Raw genomic sequence first — 18,149 nt, forward strand, 5'->3', positions numbered from 1 at the left:
GTGAGTTGTAGCAACAAACAGTTAGCCCACTGGGCTTGGGGCCACCCGACCAAGGTCGCCATGGCCTCGAACACATCCAAGTAGGCGTCAGGTCGATCCTCAGCCGTCATTTTGGTGGGTCTCTATAGGGAGTGGTCTGGAGCTGCGGGTCTAGCCGCCCCCTGTATGCCGCGGTGGAGCGCTGTCGCAGGGGTCCATATGCGCAGTGCCAGTGAATTCCCTGTGACACCACGTGTGGAAGGGTGGTGGTTAATTCACTGACACAGGAGACAGAAGGTTAAACTTGAAACAGCACACAGATGCCCAGTTTGATGTCGCGGGCGCTCTTTTTCTTTTCGCCCGCCGATGGCGCTGTGGGTCCGTGGTCTGCTTTACCAACTATGGTAAACAGAGCCACGGGAATACCAAGTGATGGTGTACAATACTGACGCCCTTGCAGGTGCTTTGAAACAATAATTCCAAACAGAAGGCACAAAAAAACAGGGAAAATAAAACAGTAACAAAAATACAAAGAAAAGGTGCTGCACTCGGCATCAATATCCTGGTCGCCACTGCCCGTGCGACCCGGATCACCAACCTACACTGCTGGCTAACTAGCCTGCTCCATTACAATACACCGGGGTCTGCCCAAGGGTCCCCCGCTCTCACTGTCTCGCTGTGAAACTCTTTTTCTTTTTCTCCCAGCTGATTCCCTGTCCTGAATCAGAGCTTCGTCTACGTGGGCAGACCTGAGAAAAAACAGCTGGAGCATTCTTTATAGGGGCCAACAATCTCCAAGAATCGCATCTCAGCAATCAGAAGGGGGTAAAGTCACACACCCCACTTACCACTCCCGTGTCCACTGCCATGACTCATGAGGTTGTTGGCGACTGCCTCCCCTTCCTGCCGCCCTTGTGAACACCTAATCTCTATAGGAAGAGAGTTCCACAATTTAGGGGCATAGCAACTAAATGCCCTGTCACTCATAGTGCGTAGGCGAGCACAAGGGACACTCAACAGTCTAAGATCATGTGAGCGGAGGTTGCGGGTGGGAGTTTAAAATGATAAAAGATCAGATCAATAAAGCGGGGCAGCCCATGAAGAGCCTTATAGGTAAGCAGCAGAATTTTAAAATCAACTCGGAACCGAACAGACAGCCAATGCAGGGCCTCTAAAACAGGAGTGATATGATCTCCGGTGCAAGACCTGGACAGAATTCTGGCTGCATTTTTCTGGGCATATTGCAGACTGACAAGAATGCAATTTGAGACACCAGCAAATAGGGCATTACAGTAGTCAATCCTGGAGAACACAAACGCATGGACAAGTTTTTCAGCTGCAGACTGCGAAAGCATAGGTCACAGTCTAGCTATATTTCTGAGGTAGAAAAAATAAACCTTGACAGTGTTCAATACATGCGGTTCAAAAGTTAACCCAGGATCAAACATCACTCCCAGAGTTTTCATTTTTGAAGTAAACTCAAGCATGGTGCTATCAACAGATTTAAGGCATTAGTTTTGCCGAGCTGGCAAGAAGTGCCTAGCAGCATTACCTCACAGTTCAGATGTACAAAATGATGTGCCGTCCAGTTTCTTATATCAGAGATACAAGCTGTAAGAGAAGAGGCAGCAGCAGCAATGTTGGGTTAGAATGAATATAGATTTGGTTCATCAGCATAACAATGAGAAACACTGACTATGTAACAATTTTTTTTTTTTTGGTTCATGGGTAGTAAATGTTATTTCCTAATTACTTATGCCTCAAAAATATAGAAAATGACTATTATGTGGAGGGTGGTGGGTAATTCAGAACAGGGGGGGGGGGGAGACAGACAGGTGAATTTGGCAACTCCGCACAGGTGCCCAGTTTTATTTTCAGGGTGCGGTTTTTCTTTTTAGCCCTCAGAGGGCGCTGTTGTCTGTGGTCTGCTTACCAACTATGGTAAATAGAACCACGGGAATACCAAGCAAGGGTACACAATACCGGCGCCCTTGCAGATGCTTCGAAACACTAATTCAAAACAGAAGGCACAAAGAACCAGGGAAAATAAAACAGTAACAAAAACCACAAAGAAAAGGTGCTGCACTTTGCAGCAATATCCCAGTTGTCGCTACCTGTGCGACCTGGATCACCGTCCTACTCTGTAGGCTAACTAGCCTGTTCTTTCACGATACACCGGGGTCTGCCCAAGGGTTCCCGCTCTCACTGTCCGTTCTTTCTCCCGACTGGTTCTCGGTCCTCAACCAGCGCTTCCGCACTCACGGCGCGTTTAAAAGGGCAGACCTGAAGAAACAACAAAGCATTAATTTATAGGGCTAACAATCTCCAAGACTCGCCTCTCAGCCATTCAGAGAGGGGGGAAGTCCACACCCCCACTTTCCCACCTCACCGTGTCACTGCCATGACTCACAGGCAGCTGTTGGACGACTGCCGCCCTCTTCCGCTGTAAGCGCATTGTGAACACGCCAGCAGACGTCAGACAAGATCTCCCCTGCTACAGGCCTCTATACCCCACAAACTTTGCTTTTGTGACAGGATAGTTATATTTTGAAATTTACCTATTTTCCTAAACAATACCAGATAGATTCAGTGCTGAATCAAAATGGAGTAACTTCTAGAACTTTCTAGAAAATTTCCAGTATTCTAAATAGTAGTATAAATACAGGGGGCCTTAAGCCCACCAGTTCAGTTTAGTTCCAGCTGCCTAAGTGGATACATATCTGCATTTTTCTGAGATGGCATCAAGAGGCTGCAATGGTGGCATTCCTGATGGGTCACCAAAGTGGTTTTACCAAGTTTCCCTGCTATCTTTGCCTTTGGGACAGCAGGGACACCAAGGCGCACTACCACAGGAGGGACTGGCCACAGCGGACCGAGTTCTCTGTGAGGGAGGAACAACGTCAAGTGGGAGCCACTGGTGGACCCCCGGAAGGTGCTGATGCCACCACTGCACATCAAATTGGGCCTTATGAAACAATTTGTCAGAGCTCTAGATAAGGAGTCAGCAGCCTTCAAGTACCTTCAAGACTTCTTCCCTAAGCTGTCTGAGGCAAAGGTCAAAGCCGGTGTCTTCGTCGGACCACAGATAAAGAAGATCCTGGAGTGCAATGAATTCCCCAAGAAGCTCACTAGTAAGGAGAAAGCGGCTTGGAACAGCTTTGTCGCAGTGGTTCGGGGCTTCCTGGGCAATCACAAGGCCGAAAACTATGTGGAGCTGGTTGAGACTCTGGTGAAGAACTATGGCACAATGGGCTGTAGGATGTCCCTCAAAGTCCATATCCTTGATGCTCATCTTGATAAATTCAAGGAGAACATGGGAGCGTACTTGGAGGAGCAAGGCGAGCGCTTCCACCAGGATATACTGGACTTTGAATGCCGCTACCAAGGACAGTATAACGAGAACACGATGGGAGACTACATTTGGGGGCTGATTCGTGAAAGTGATTTACAGTATAATCGTAAATCCCGAAAAAATACTCACTTCTAAACCTTTTGTAGTCATTTTTTTATTACTTTAGTATAAACACATGTTAATATGGAGATTCATATGTTGTTTATTTCTGACTTTATGTGAACAAAAAGACAGTTTTTTCATTGGAAATAGGTACATTTCAAAATATCACTGTTCTGGTCACAAAAGCAAAGTTTGTGGGGAATAATAGCCATTTTCTATACTTTTGAGTGCAAACATAAGCAAGTCCTAGAAAAAAACACGTGACGTACAGGAACAAAAAATTAGGTTACATCGTGTCATTCAAACCATGTTGATGCCACTCTAAGAATGTGGCCCTCGATGGTAAAAGGTACATTTGAAATAAAGGGGGCCTGAAAAAGAGCGCTTGAGGAAACACCAGATGCAACTGAACCGGAATACAGAACTAAACCCGTCCAGGGATCTGCATTGCTGCCGTCCTGTTAGATATGAGCTAAACCATTTAAGAGCGACCAGAGACCAAATAAACAATCTAATCTGTCTAGTAGGATCTCATGATTTACAGTGTCAAATGTGGCACAGCAGAATGATCCAGCAGAATTAAAACTGATATAGTATCTGAGCCATTAAGAGATCATTGTGACTTTAACAAGAGCAGTCTCGGTACTATGAAGATCTCGAAAACCAGATTGAAGAGGTTCATAAAGCTTGTTAGCAGTAAGATAACAATTGAATTGTCACTGAAAGCACTTTCAAGTAGTTTAGCTAGAAAGGGCAGATTAGAAATGGGCCTAATTATTAAAATTATCCAAGGCCAAATTGGGGTTTTTAGGCACAGGAGAGACTGCTGCAGTTTTAAGTGCTACTGTTACCATAGCAGAACTCAAAGAATCATTAATGATATTTAACACCAAGGGACAAAATAAAGCAAAACAGGACAGAAAGAGCTCAGAGGGAATAGGATCCAGCAGACAGGAAGTAGCTTTCATTTGTGAGGCAATACCTGTGAGAGACTCAGGTGTAAGCAGTCTATAACAGGAGAGAGAGGATCCAGCAAAGTCACACACAATAAGGGACTGTGCAGGAGGAGTCAGCAAGGAACTTTTAATAAATAAATGCATATTGTCAATTTTAGACTGGAACACAATTGTGAAAACGATGATTGCAGAGGGCCGTGAAATGGTAGTTTGGGGAAGGCAGTCAGGCTTTAAACTACATCCATCAAATAGGAGCAAAACAATGGCAAATTAAAACCAACATCTTCAAAACCCGATTCACATTCCTGCATTCATTTAGATTCATTCTTTTTTAAAAAACATCCTTATGGTAGACGGAAATACCCACTACGGGTGCGGCTCGGGGTGAATCGGGATTTAGTCAGCAAGGGAGAGGGGCTTACAGAGCTTGGTTTGAGAGGTGATTAGCGGCTGTGGGGTTTGAGGGGATTTCAGAGGCTTTGAGTTGAAAGGGGATTCAGCGGCTGTGGTTTTGCAAAGGAGATGTTAAAAAGCAAAAAGGTTCTGAGATCTGAATACAGATCCACTGGATTTCAGCGCCAGAGTCCAGGATATAAAACCCAGTACACCGTAGTTGGGTGTTCCCAGTGTAACCTACCTGTACAAAAACCTCCTCATCGGAATGCAGGTGAAAATATTTATTTCTGCTATTAAATACAAGCTGAAAATAAACGTCAACCAAACAATGGCACTGCTCTTTCAGTATATTTATAATATATATATATATATATATCATATCTATATTATAGATCTATAAAAATTGCCATTTTAACTTCAAATTTTATATTGACTTTTTTCATTTTACGCTTTTAATGATTCCACTTCATCAGCAACACATTCTATATCCAGACAGAATGATGTTATTGAACTGCATGCATACTGAGATTGATTTATGATCCACTGGACAGCATATTAAAAAGAAATACAGCAAACAAAGTCCATTATTGCAGTGATGTATAGTTACACTTTCTGTCTCTGTGGAGTCCAGCTGGATAATTTTCATTGTGTCAATCTGATGTGTTTTAATGTATTTTGAAAACTAATATTAATACATAAATGAATAAAATTGAACTTTAACATATTGTTAAAGTTTATTCTTCATTGTCTTGCCTCCTGTGTCATCCTTGTTACCCACCTGGTCTCCTTCATTCCTTATGTGTGCAGCAGCTCCCTGGCACACATGTCTCAACACCTATGGGTCAGTTCATTGTGAACAGGCAGATTTCTAATGCCCCTCCTAGCGAGCAGGAAAGCACTGAGAGGCTAAACATCAAACTACAGGAAGGATAATCTAACTGTACTGTGAGCAGCGCTTAGTACACATATACAAATAGAACTAATCCACTCTTCTATTAAACTGTGAACTTAGTGTTTGATTGAATCCCTCTCTGTGTTTGTATAGCCTGGAAACAGGCATCAGTACCCTGCAAAGCTGCACACATTGCCATCATTCACATTGACCACAAGAGGGAGCCAGAGCACCACTGCTGTCCATAATGTAATAACAGTACAGTAGTAAGACACTTGAAATAGGCAGCAGTTACCTCCCCAGTCAGCCCAGTTCTCCCACTGTTAACACAAGGATCCTCACACCCAGTCATCTAAACACTACAGTGTGGTCTGTGTCTGGAGGAAGGAGCTGCTCACAGTGATGCATGCTGGGAAACACTGTCTCTAATATCTCCACACTTGGAATTCATTTCCCCTTGATTCCACCCCTGGCAGTGAGGGATAGAAACAGATCCTCAACTTAACATGAAACTCCTTTTGGCTTTGACTTAATTTTAAACAAAGTAATTCAAACCATCAGACACAATCCTACATGACACACAACACAGACTGCAAATATTTACACTGACCAAAAGAGAAAGGCAGAACAGCCCTCCTTTTTATAATGTAATAACACAGTAATAAGACAAGGTTATTACAGCAGAGCTGCGTAGGCCTGCTGAAGGCTTTTCTTAAGTTAAAGTGAGTACTAATCGTGGGATTATGAAATAGAGCTTTTGTTAAACAAAGCAAGGAGCACACCAGCTAGTATTGAATAGTTATCCACAACATAGAAATGTTTGGAAATAAGTACACTCGTAAATGCAGCATGCTGGAAAATAAAGCTGCCTCTTTTTGGCGAGCTCATTTCAAACAAGAAAACATGCCGTTGTTTCCAGTTCATTCGTATGCACACACATTTACACAGACACAGCACAAGCACAGACAAAATATATTGTAAGCTCACTTGTACACAAAATAAAATACTGCCAGTGTGAAGAAAGCTAGAATATATTGTAAGCCCCCCTCGAGTCTGCAGGCACGGCTCATGCCTCACACGATCTCTGACTGTCAGCACCCAGAGTCAGAATATCCTGACTCCTGAACTCCCCAGATCTTTTGTTTCCAATCGCAGGATTTCTGTTTCAGAAAAAGGTCAGTGAATCCGGGACTGGATTCCTTAATTATTATCCATAGATTTCCTTTGCTTACAGATAAAAAAAATGATGCAGCAAGCTGTTTTTATTTTAAATATTCTCTCTTAATCTGATGTTGATGGTTTTTATGTGTCGGTTAGTGTGAGATATACATGCTGAAGGGCTCAATCTTCTCTTTCATCCTTCCTCTCCTCCCAGAGCCTCTCCCAGGGAGTGAGTCAGAGGGAGCTGTCCGGTGCTGAACCTCCAGCAGACCAACAGAAAAAGGTGCTGAAGCTCAGAGCTTTTCCCACAGCCACAGCTGGGTACATCTCCGCTCTCCCCCTCACTGTGAACTCATTACAGAGCCAGAGGGACGAGGGGCTGGAGACAGTGCTGTGTATCAGCTGAGACAGTGACTTTACTGAAGAATTACACAAGTGTTCAACACCACACAGCAGTCTAGGGGCTTCAAGGGGGTTCATAAACAAATAGGACATGTTATTACATTAATTTCTTAAGACGTTATATTAAAACTCAACTCAAACATACAAAACATGCAGTAATGATCAAAATTGACCACAAGAGGGAGCCTGTTGTAGATAATGTAGTAGCAGTGAATATTCCTCTCTTTGATTTCATCCCCAGCAGTTATTAAAAGCTTTATTGACGTGCTGATATAAACATTGCTGCATCTTATAATATCAAAGAAACACATTCAATACAAATAAAATAACTTTTCCATTGATGTGTGCTTCACTTGAGAGCAGATTATGCCTTTAGTTTTTCAAAGCAGCTGAGAATGCCTTAAACATGACAGACTGCAGTTCCTAACATTTCCCACAACAATGAGGAGCTCCCAGCATCATTTTGTTACAACTACAGTAAGTCGCTGTGGACAAGGGCGTGTGCTACGAAATAAATAAATACAAATAATATTGCAACGCACGTTTTCCCAGTGTTTACAGCAGACAACAAAAAACATTTAAAGGGACAGGATCGAAAATTAACACATAAAACAAAACTGGTCCAAATGCATTGCGCAGGGTCTTTGTGTTTCCCATTTGCATCATACACTAAAGCATTAGGTTATGCTGGCTGTGCTTATTATAGGAGGCTACTATAATAAAGTGTGTAGAAAACCCTCCGCATGCAGAATACACTGCGTGGGACCAGCGTGCAAACCAAGCATTCAGCACGAGCTGCTGTGCATATCATTATCAGAGTGAATACAGACACCGCTGCTTCATTTTAGCAGCAGTGTGGCTCCCCCTGCCACGTGGTCATTCTGCTCATTTACCAGCATTTAATGAAAGAAGCCCTGAGTGTCTTCTAGTGTCACTGAAGCCAGTGAGAACTTCAGTGCACTTCAATCGTGATGGGCTGCTGTTTAATAAGCAGTACAAAAGAAAACTGGAGGAGCTCCTGAACTCCTCTTCACTGAATAGCTGAGTCTCTGGAGCTCCAGCTCCATTCACTGACAGCAGCTCAAGAACAAACTTCATGCTGCCCATCAGTGGAGTCCAGGCTGAAGATGCAGGAGATTACTACTGTCAGCAGCACTATAGATGCCATTAATGTGACCTTTAAGAGACACACTGCAGATATTAACACCGACCACAAGAGGGAGCCAGAGCACCACTGCTGTCCATAATGTAATAACAGTGCAGTAAAAAGACAATTGAAATAGGCAGCAGTTAGTCAGCCCAGTTCTCCCATTGTTAACACAAGGCTGGGTGCAAAGAGGAGGCTGGGTGCAATGAGGCTCGATTAAGGCCGGGCACGTTGAGCCTCAGCAGGAGGATCATTTGATACCTCGGAGCAGCAGGAGCGACGGGCTGTGCACTAAACAAACACCCAAACAAACTAACACTAAAGCAAAATGAATGCGGTGTCCGGTGGGCCTCCAATAAACCCACACACACACAAACAGGCTAAAAAGACAAAGGTGAATGAATAAGTATAGGGGGAAACCAATTACAAAGACAGCCTTGCTGGCAATGGATGATAAATGAAATTTAGGCCTAACGATTCCAATGAAGCAATGCACATATAATCCAAAGTAACAAAAGAACAAAACCAAAATTACAGGAAACCAAAGTATCAAAGTAGAAAAAAAACAGCAAATTGAAAAGGAATAATCTTACCAACAAATAATGAAGTCCCGAATAGAGTCCTGTACTGATGATGATGGATGAAGGTTGATGAAAAAATAGCGATCGTAGAAAATGGTGAGTCTGTTGAGTAGTACCGGGTTGAATGGTGAACAGCCGTTTGGAAAATATCAGGAGGATCAGGAACAAAATGGAGACTGAACACACTAACAAAAACAAACCCTAAACAGACCTTGAACAGCAACTAAACTTAAACAAGTAACAGTGTAAACAAAAAAAGAAAAGTGTAGACAAAGTACAAGATTTTAACAAAAGAGTAAATGGATGCACCTGTATGTATTTATCTAAAATAAAGTTAAAGTTACACTGTAGTTAAGTAATATGCTGTTATTTGTAAAATGAATTCCTCAAGAGAAACGGGAGTCCTCTCCAGGCCTAGCCAGCCAGCTTTAATAACAGTGTTTTGGCTTCCTAGGAGCTCTGAGATTGGAGGAGTGGATATGTGAATGAGCCAATGGGGGGAGAGGGTGATAGCAAGGAACTATGGGAATTTGAATTTTAACCTGGCCAGGCTACTGACCCTAATAAAAGGGACAGGTGGGTGAAACTTACACCCACTTTATGGAGCATGTGAATTGCTACAAACAGGACTCGACTTGCTGGCTCAGAAGCACAGGGAAGGGGCTAGAGTTCAGCCAATTACTGATCATGGAAAACTGCTGTTAAACTAATTTAAATAAAATACAATTAAAACTAAAAATGCTAACATTATTTCAAAATCCAGACCAATAAGTGGCAAAACAAGTCCAAAAACAGGTTATGCTTTTGAAAGCAAAACTAGAGTTTAAAACATAATCAGAAAGCAATTCTCAACAAAAGTAGTGCATTTCTTCCAACAAATGTAGAAGTGTAGAGAGGAAACAGACGAGGCATTTTGCATAAAAAACTATTTAAAATTTACAAATACAGGCATATTTTAATAAAATCTGGTAGCATGCAGAACTATGTGAATATTGAATAACACATTAAATAAGCGTGTTTTTTTATTTTATCTGTTTAACTCGAATGTTCTGGTTTAACGCTTGAGCTGCACATTTAAAATGCTGTGCGTGTCTTGTGCAGTATCGAATCCAGCCAGGATAAGCACATTGTTTTGAAGCGAATATTTCCAAAAACTAAATTTGATTAAAGTAGAAAGGTGACATTTATATCATGCAGTCAAAAATGACTTTTAGCAAAATGCTTCCATGTTAGTGTTTAGTGCAGTGGTCTGTTCATGTTAATCAGCTGCCAGACGGGTGTTTATGAACACACTCAACAGGTCTGGAGTAAGGAATCTAATTTCAGACACTTCCCAATCCAGGAGTCAGGGATTGATTATTATTACATTTTTTTTTTTTTTTTTTCTGCCATTCCATTTTTGTAATAATAATAATACCGTGCTTTCGCTGTTATTAGTCTAATAATTAGCGGCGTGCATGCGCAGGCTAATGCAATTACTCGACAAAGGAGTTCTTCAACGAATTAGTCAAAAAACACATCAAGTAAAGATCACACAGTCGTGTCGCTCCAGCTCCAGCGCAGTGATTTCACTGTCTCAGCAGGGCGGCAGAGCTGCTGCTAAACTGAATAATACTGTTATTTAAAAACATAAACTTAGATAAAACACACTGAACTGATTAAACTAAACTACAAACATATAACATTTAAACTGCAGAATGCAAACGTACCTAGTAAATACTACACATTTTTAAAAGAAGCAACATCATGCAATGATTATTATTTTTCTTTTTAGTCTACAGACTGCAGTCCACCGCGCTGCTGTTTGACTGTGTAATTGAGCCCTGTGTGCGCTCAGCGCTCCTCACTGTCAGCAGCCGCTTGGGTGTTTATAGTTAACCTCGCCCAACAAAGGAGACGCGCACCAGTACGGCTGTGGTTTTATTTGAAAGGAGATTTAACATTGCTAATGTAATTGCTAAGTCGCAAAGTACTACATTGTGGTAATAAATAAATAAATAAATACAAATGCGCTGTCCATTACAGGACATTTCTCATGTACCCCCTGAGGAGCGCTCGAGTACCCCCGTTTGAAAACCATTTACATTTACAACTACTTACATTTTCCCACGTGTGATTGCCTCGTACAAATCTGAGAGAGTTTCACAGTTCATTGTTTAGCCTATACTGCCATCTACAGCATTACTGCGGGTGTGGTTTATTTGAAGAAGAAAAGTCATGGCCCGTACGGGGATCGAACCCGCGACCTTGGCGTTATTAGCACCACGCTCTAACCAACTGAGCTAACCGGCCACACGCATGAACCTTTTCTCATGTTAAACTGAACAATGACACATTCAAAGTAATGCAAAGGTACAATTCATTTCTAAATACTGCAGTACACACTCGATCCTCTCAGGGATGATGCTTTTTGCATTTCTTAATGACATTGGAAAATGGTCCTGTAATACGTTGTTTTCCTCCAATTACACTGAAGAACGTGCTCTGTTTCTAGTTTATATTAATACAAAAATAATCCTTTTTTGCCGAAACCCGGGATCGAACCAGGGACCTTTAGATCTTCAGTCTAACGCTCTCCCAACTGAGCTATTTCGGCTTGACGTTGATTGAAGCCTGTATATAATGAGAAACGTTTAAGACCAAAAGGCAAACATCCAGGAAACGAGTAAAAACTGCTACAGGCTGCCTGAAAGCTCAGCGCTTGAACTGTCTCAACAAACGTTTAGCGCTAAAACGTGTACATTGAAAGTCTATTACCGTGTTTAACACAATCATCTGTGTTCCAATAGCGATTAATCCACAGGGTGATCAATAGAGTGACTGCTGGCTTTGTTCACATATTATCAAGACGTTTCCAGGATTCACGCATATTCTGAACAAGCACACTAGAATATGGTAGTGAAAGGAAAGCGAAATAGCAGGTTGATTGGCTCTGGTCTTGTACAGACGCGCTTTCTAAATTTGCAAATGGCAGACTACATTGTCAAGGGAAAAAAAAAAATCCAATATAAATGACTCGTATCAAGATGCGATATAACCTCTGAGAATAGGAGACACACTTGCAGGGGATTTAGCTCAAATGGTAGATTTGTATGTACACATTTATTGCCTACGCATTACAGATATAAATACAGTGTGACAGTTTTTTGGTAAACAGAGACTCCCGCCCTACATGCGTATTTTAAAGTACAGTCTGTTAATTTGTAATATTCCCCAGACTGAAAAACTCCATGCGCCCTCCATTGCGTGTCTTCAGAGAAGCAAAAATGGGGTCTTTTTTAGCAATGGAAGTTGTCTTATTTGAGAATAAGTATAAATGGCTTGAAGTTTCTTTGCATTTCTAACGTGTTTGCAATAAAATGTTTTAGCTTCATTTAACAATCGTTGCCTGTATACTAGATACTGTTGCATGCCCATGAGTTTGCTTTATAGCTTCCCATATGGTCTAATGTGTTAGGATTCTCGCAACACCCAGGCGGCCCGGGTTTCCCGGTATATATTTGTTTTATTTTTTAATTACAGAAGTGAAAATTGTAATGTGTTTCCATTATAATAATAAAGACTTTTACAATTTTAAAAAGTGAGAAATTTTATGACATTCTATTAAGAGCAACAATTGTCCATCTTATTACAAAGTATGTTTTTATCATCTAAGAAACCAGAGTTTTTTTGCAATGCTCGTTTAATATAACTCCATCGCGGTGCCCAGGTTTGTCTTGATCTCTCACAGGCATGCCGAAATCTGCACATTCTTAGACAAAGATGTATGGGAATGGTCAATGAACATTGATTTCTAATACTGGACCCTGTCTTAATACTGTAATACATTCTGAATATGAATATAGCTGAATTATTAACTGTAGATAATACTTAGAATACCAGATCCATATTTAGGCATTAAAACTAAATGAATGGGATTTCTTTAACAGTCGTTCGTTATTTTGTGTATCAGCCGCACACAAAGCCGAGCGCAGTGCGGTATCCTGTAATGATGCTCCAGTCAGTCTGCCCGGTTACTGCACCTGAACTCATCTTGAAAACACGAAGCCTCTAATCAGCTCATTTGTAAAAGTTAGTAAAGAATTGCGCTCTAACATGTCCTGGTCACAAAAGCAAAGTTTGTGGGGAATAATAGCCATTTTCTGTGCTTTTGAGGCATAAGCAATTAGGAAATAACACTTACTACCCAGGAACCAAAAAAAATAAATAAAAATTGCCCGGTGTTATTATATTTTTAAATCTGCGATTCCATTTTTATAATAATAATACCGTGTTTTTGCTTTTATTAGTCTAATAGTTAGCGGCGTACATGCGCAGGCTAATGCAATTACTCGACAAAGGATTTCTTCAACGAATTAGTCAAAAAACACATCAAGTAAAGATCACACAGTCGTGTCGCTCCAGCTCCAGCGCAGTGTTTTCACTGTCTTTGCATGGCGGCTTCGCTCCTGCTTCTAAATTTCCTCTATGCTCAAAATTGCAGCAATGAAAAACTAAATAATACTGTTATTTAAAAACATAAACTTAGATAAAACACTGAACTGATTAAACTAAACTACAAACACTGAACATTTAAACTACAGAAAGCAAACGCACCTAGTAACTACTACACATTTTTATTAAAAGAAGCACCATCATACAATGATTATTATTTTTCTTTTTAGCATATAGACTGCAGACCACCACGCTGCTGATTGACTATGTAATTGAGCCATGTGTGCGCTCAGCGCTCCCTCACTGTCAGCAGCCGCTTGGGTGTTTATAGTTAACCTCGCCCAACAAAGGAGACGCGCACCAGTACGGCTGTGGTTTTATTTGAAAGGAGATTTAACATTGCTAATTTAACTGCTAAGTCGCAAAGTAATGGTAATAAATAAATAAATACAAATGCGCTGTCCATTACAGGACATTTCTCATGTACCCCCTGAGGAGCGCTCGAGTACCCCCGTTTGAAAACCATTTACATTTACAACTATTTACATTTTCCCACGTGTGATTGCCCTGTACAAATCTGATAGAGTTTCACAGTTCCTTATTTAGCCTATACTGCCATCTACAGCATTACTGCGGGTGTGGTTTATTTAAAGAAGAAAAGTCATAGCTCGTACGGGGATCGAACCCGCACACCTCGGCGTTATCAACGCCATGCTCTAACCAACTGAGCTAACCGTCCACACGCATGAAGCTTCTCTCATGTTAAACTGAACAATGACACATTCAAAGTAATGCAAAAATACAATTCATTTCTAAATACTGCAGTACACACTCGATCCTCTCAGGGATGATGCTTTTTGCATTTCTTAATGACATTAGAAAATGGTCCTGTAATACGTTGTTATTTCCTCCAATTACACTGAAGAAAAGAATGTGCTCTGTTTCTAGTTCATATTAATACAAAAATAACCCTTTTCTTGCCGAAACCCGGGATCGAACCAGGGACCTTTAGATCTTCAGTCTAACGCTCTCCCAACTGAGCTATTTCGGCTTGACATTGATTGAAGCCTGTATATAATGAGAAAAGTTCAAGACCAAAAGGCAAACATCCAGGAAATAAGTAAACACTGCTACAGGCTGCCTGAAAGCTCAGCGCTTGAACTGTCTCAACAAACGTTTAGCGCTAAAACGTGTACATTGAAAGTCTATTACCGTGTTTAACACAATCATCTGTGTTCCAATAGCGGTTAATCCACAGGGTGATCAATAGAGTGACTGCTGGCTTTGTTCACATATTATCAAGACGTTTCCAGGATTCACGCATATTCTGAACAAGCACACTAGAATATGGTAGTGAAAGGAAAGCGAAATAGCAGGTTGATTGGCTCTGGTCTTGTACAGACGCGCTTTCTAAATTTGCAAATGGCAGACTACATTGTCAAGGGAAAAAAAAAAATCCAATATAAATGACTCGTATCAAGATGCGATATAACCTCTGAGAATAGGAGACACACTTGCAGGGGATTTAGCTCAAATGGTAGATTTGTATGTACACATTTATTGCCTACGCATTACAGATATAAATACAGTGTGACAGTTTTTTGGTAAACAGAGACTCCCGCCCTACATGCGTATTTTAAAGTACAGTCTGTTAATTTGTAATATTCCCCAGACTGAAAAACTCCAGTGCGCCCTCCATTGCATGTCTTCAGAGAAGCAAAAATGGGAGGTCTTTTTTAGCAATGGAAGTTGTCTTATTTGAGAATAAGTATAAATGGCTTGAAGTTTCTTTGCATTTCTAACGTGTTTGCAATAAAATGTTTTAGCTTCATTTAACAATCGTTGCCTGTATACTAGCTACTGTTGCATGCCCATGATTTTATTTCACAGCTTCCCATATGGTCTAGCGGTTAGGATTCCTGGTTTTCACCCAGGCGGCCCGGGTTCGACTCCCGGTATGGGAACGGCTTTGTTTTATTGTCTTTTAGTTACAGAAGTGAGGTCACGTGTAAGGTGTTTCCATTATAATAATAAACTCACGTTTACTTGAAATATGAATATATTCAAAAATATATATATATAATATATATATATATATATATAAATATATATATGACTCTGCATATATTTGACTCTACTTCACATTGGGGGGATTTAACTCCTAATTTTAAGTCTGAAGTGAGAAATTTGGGTGTTATTTTTTATTCTACCTTAAGTTTTGAGTCACACATTAAAAAGATTACAAAAGTATGTTTTTATCATCTAAGAAACACAGACTATACCAGCGAAAAACAGCAATCCCCGTTCATAATATAACTCCAGTCGCGGTCAACTGTCACACGGTAGAGCCCTCATCGCCGGCAACTCTCTCATAAATATCTTTTTATATATAATCTGCACATTCTTAGACAAGACGGATAATTACACACAATAAATAGCACTGGTGTATACACACAGAAGCAGCTATGAGAAAGAAAGACATGAACCATTTCTTTACATTAAATATATTGGTTAATTGTGGGCTCTAGTTGTTAACATCACTGAGCCCCTTGTGCCTGTGGATTGCAACCACAATGTGGAAACATATAGAGAATGTATGGGAATGGTCAATGAACATTGATTTCTAATACTGGACCCTGTCTTAATACTGTATTACATTCTGAATATGAATATAGCTGAATTATTAACTGTAGATAATACTTAGAATACCAGATCCATATTTAGCATTAAAAAGCAATACATGGGATTTCTTTAACAGTCGTTCGTTATTTTGTGTATCAGCCGCCACACAAAGCCGAGCGCAGTGCGGTATCCTGTAATGATGCTCCAGTCAGTCTGCCCGGCTGCACCTGAACCATCTTGAAAACACGAAGCCTCTAATCAGCTCATTTGTAAAAGTTAGTAAAGAATTGCGCTCTATAATATAACGAAGCTAAATCTGAACTCCCAGCCTGTGCAGCGAGAGAGGGAGAGAGGGCGGGGCAGAGAAGAGGGGGAGACGCTGCTAGGCAACCGGCTCCTGAACATTCCACTCAGCTGAGCAGAGACCGTTAGGATTTAAAAATGCGAAAGTTCCGAGCGGCGCGAGGCGCTGTGGTGACTTCAAGAAGATAAAATGAAAGCCTCGATTAAAGTTTAATCAAATAAATACATTAATAACCATATGAAACAAAAATACGTTTTGGTAGCTCATACCTATTTAAATTACAAAATGCGACCCGTTTTAGAAATTCATTTATATACTAACTGCCATATAAATATAAATTATATTTAAAACTGTTTGAGGGGCAGACTAGCACTAGATGATTTCTAAAATTCATTAATGTTAAGAAACTATAACGCCACATTACTTAGCACTCGGGGGAAACAGAAATGATTAATTTGTAAAGAATTTGTGCTTCAGGCTTTACTGTTCCTCTTGTTTAATATGTTGTCTAGTGGATCATAAATAAATAGAAATACATACAGCTACAGTTTTTTAGTCTGCACTCCACTTGAACATTTTTTTTTAAAACTTTTATTTATTTAATATTCCGATTGAAGTAGGCTACAAGATTTTTTTAATTAAAAAGTTGTTGTTTGTTGAAATTGAATCAGCTTTCATTTACAGTTTTCCAGTTGTCATTACATCATTCATTGAGCAAAAGTTGGTGCGTGCGTAATAAAAATCAATCGGGCCTTGATGTTCCTACCAATTGCCCTTTCAGTTACTTTTTAACGTGTTTCGATTTGAATGAGTCCAGCAACGTGCTTATACTTCAGCATGTCCAGTATTTCATTGATTGTGAATATAATACACAGTATTTCCTCAGTTAATCTTTTAGGAAAACTACTCTGCCAGCACAAGAAAAACAAGCTTGCAGTGGATGGATTCAATCTATCAACCTCTGGGTTTTGGTCCCAGCACACTCCCGCTGCGCCACTCTGCTACACATGTGAGGTGAACCTGAGAAAAAAAAAAAAACTGAAGTTATCGTTTTAACTAGCAACAACAGTGGCGGGGCTGAACTTTGGAAACGTTGCAAATGAGGATCTGTTTTTTTCTCCCAAATATATCATGATAAATAACACACTTGCAGTGGAATTATCTCAAATGGTAGAGCGCTCGCTTATCATGCCAGAAGTAGCATGAGGATGTTTTGTATTTGAGCAGTATAGATTCGATCGGCAAGGTATCATTTACCTAATAAATCTACTTGAGCCGTACATTGCCTATACCACCGGGCACAGCCGTGCGTTGACAGTAACATAAACTATGCATAGGGCTGCGCTTTTATGCTAGTGGCGCATTCCTATACTGAGTTGGCGAGGCTGAAAATATCGGCAAAGTCCCTGCATGCCGTGCAGTCCGAAGGGTATACCTCGCCCTAAAGAAATTTCTTTATGTTCATCACATTTCCGGGACATACAAGGGAAACGCCATCAAAGAGGGCTTCTGTGCAGTCACAGGTAATCTACTAGGTTATATGCAATTTAATGAATAGGTAATCCCATCGTTATCGTTTATTAAGTAGGCTACATTATTATGCAGAGTTCCCCAACGTCATTGGTGCTGTGGACTGCAGACAGATCCCCATCAAGGCACCCTCAGGACCAAATGAGGCAGATTTTGTGAACAGGAAATCCTTTCACAGCATTAATGTACAGATACTTATGATGTTATCACTTACATGAAATTAAAAATGAGCTGTAATTCAGCAACTGATGCAAATAATCCAACATTTTAATGACAATTATACAATGCCAG

At 40.7% G+C, this 18,149-nt stretch overlaps 4 non-coding genes across 4 annotated transcripts; 1 reads left to right on the forward strand and 3 right to left on the reverse strand.

The window, feature by feature from the left end:
* Positions 1-11,186: 11,186 nt before the first annotated feature.
* trnai-aau lies at positions 11,187-11,260 on the reverse strand. The gene has a single exon. It is a non-coding gene; the product is annotated as a tRNA-Ile (tRNA).
* A 231-nt stretch (positions 11,261-11,491) lies between these two features.
* On the reverse strand, positions 11,492-11,564 carry trnaf-gaa. The gene has a single exon. It is a non-coding gene; the product is annotated as a tRNA-Phe (tRNA).
* Positions 11,565-14,380: 2,816 nt separating this feature from the next.
* Positions 14,381-14,453, reverse strand: trnaf-gaa. Its single transcript has one exon. It is a non-coding gene; the product is annotated as a tRNA-Phe (tRNA).
* An 841-nt stretch (positions 14,454-15,294) lies between these two features.
* On the forward strand, positions 15,295-15,366 carry trnae-uuc. Its single transcript has one exon. It is a non-coding gene; the product is annotated as a tRNA-Glu (tRNA).
* Positions 15,367-18,149: the final 2,783 nt, after the last annotated feature.

Source organism: Polyodon spathula, chromosome 47 (genome assembly GCF_017654505.1).
Source record: "Polyodon spathula isolate WHYD16114869_AA chromosome 47, ASM1765450v1, whole genome shotgun sequence".
Taxonomy (NCBI): Eukaryota; Metazoa; Chordata; class Actinopteri; order Acipenseriformes; family Polyodontidae; genus Polyodon; species Polyodon spathula.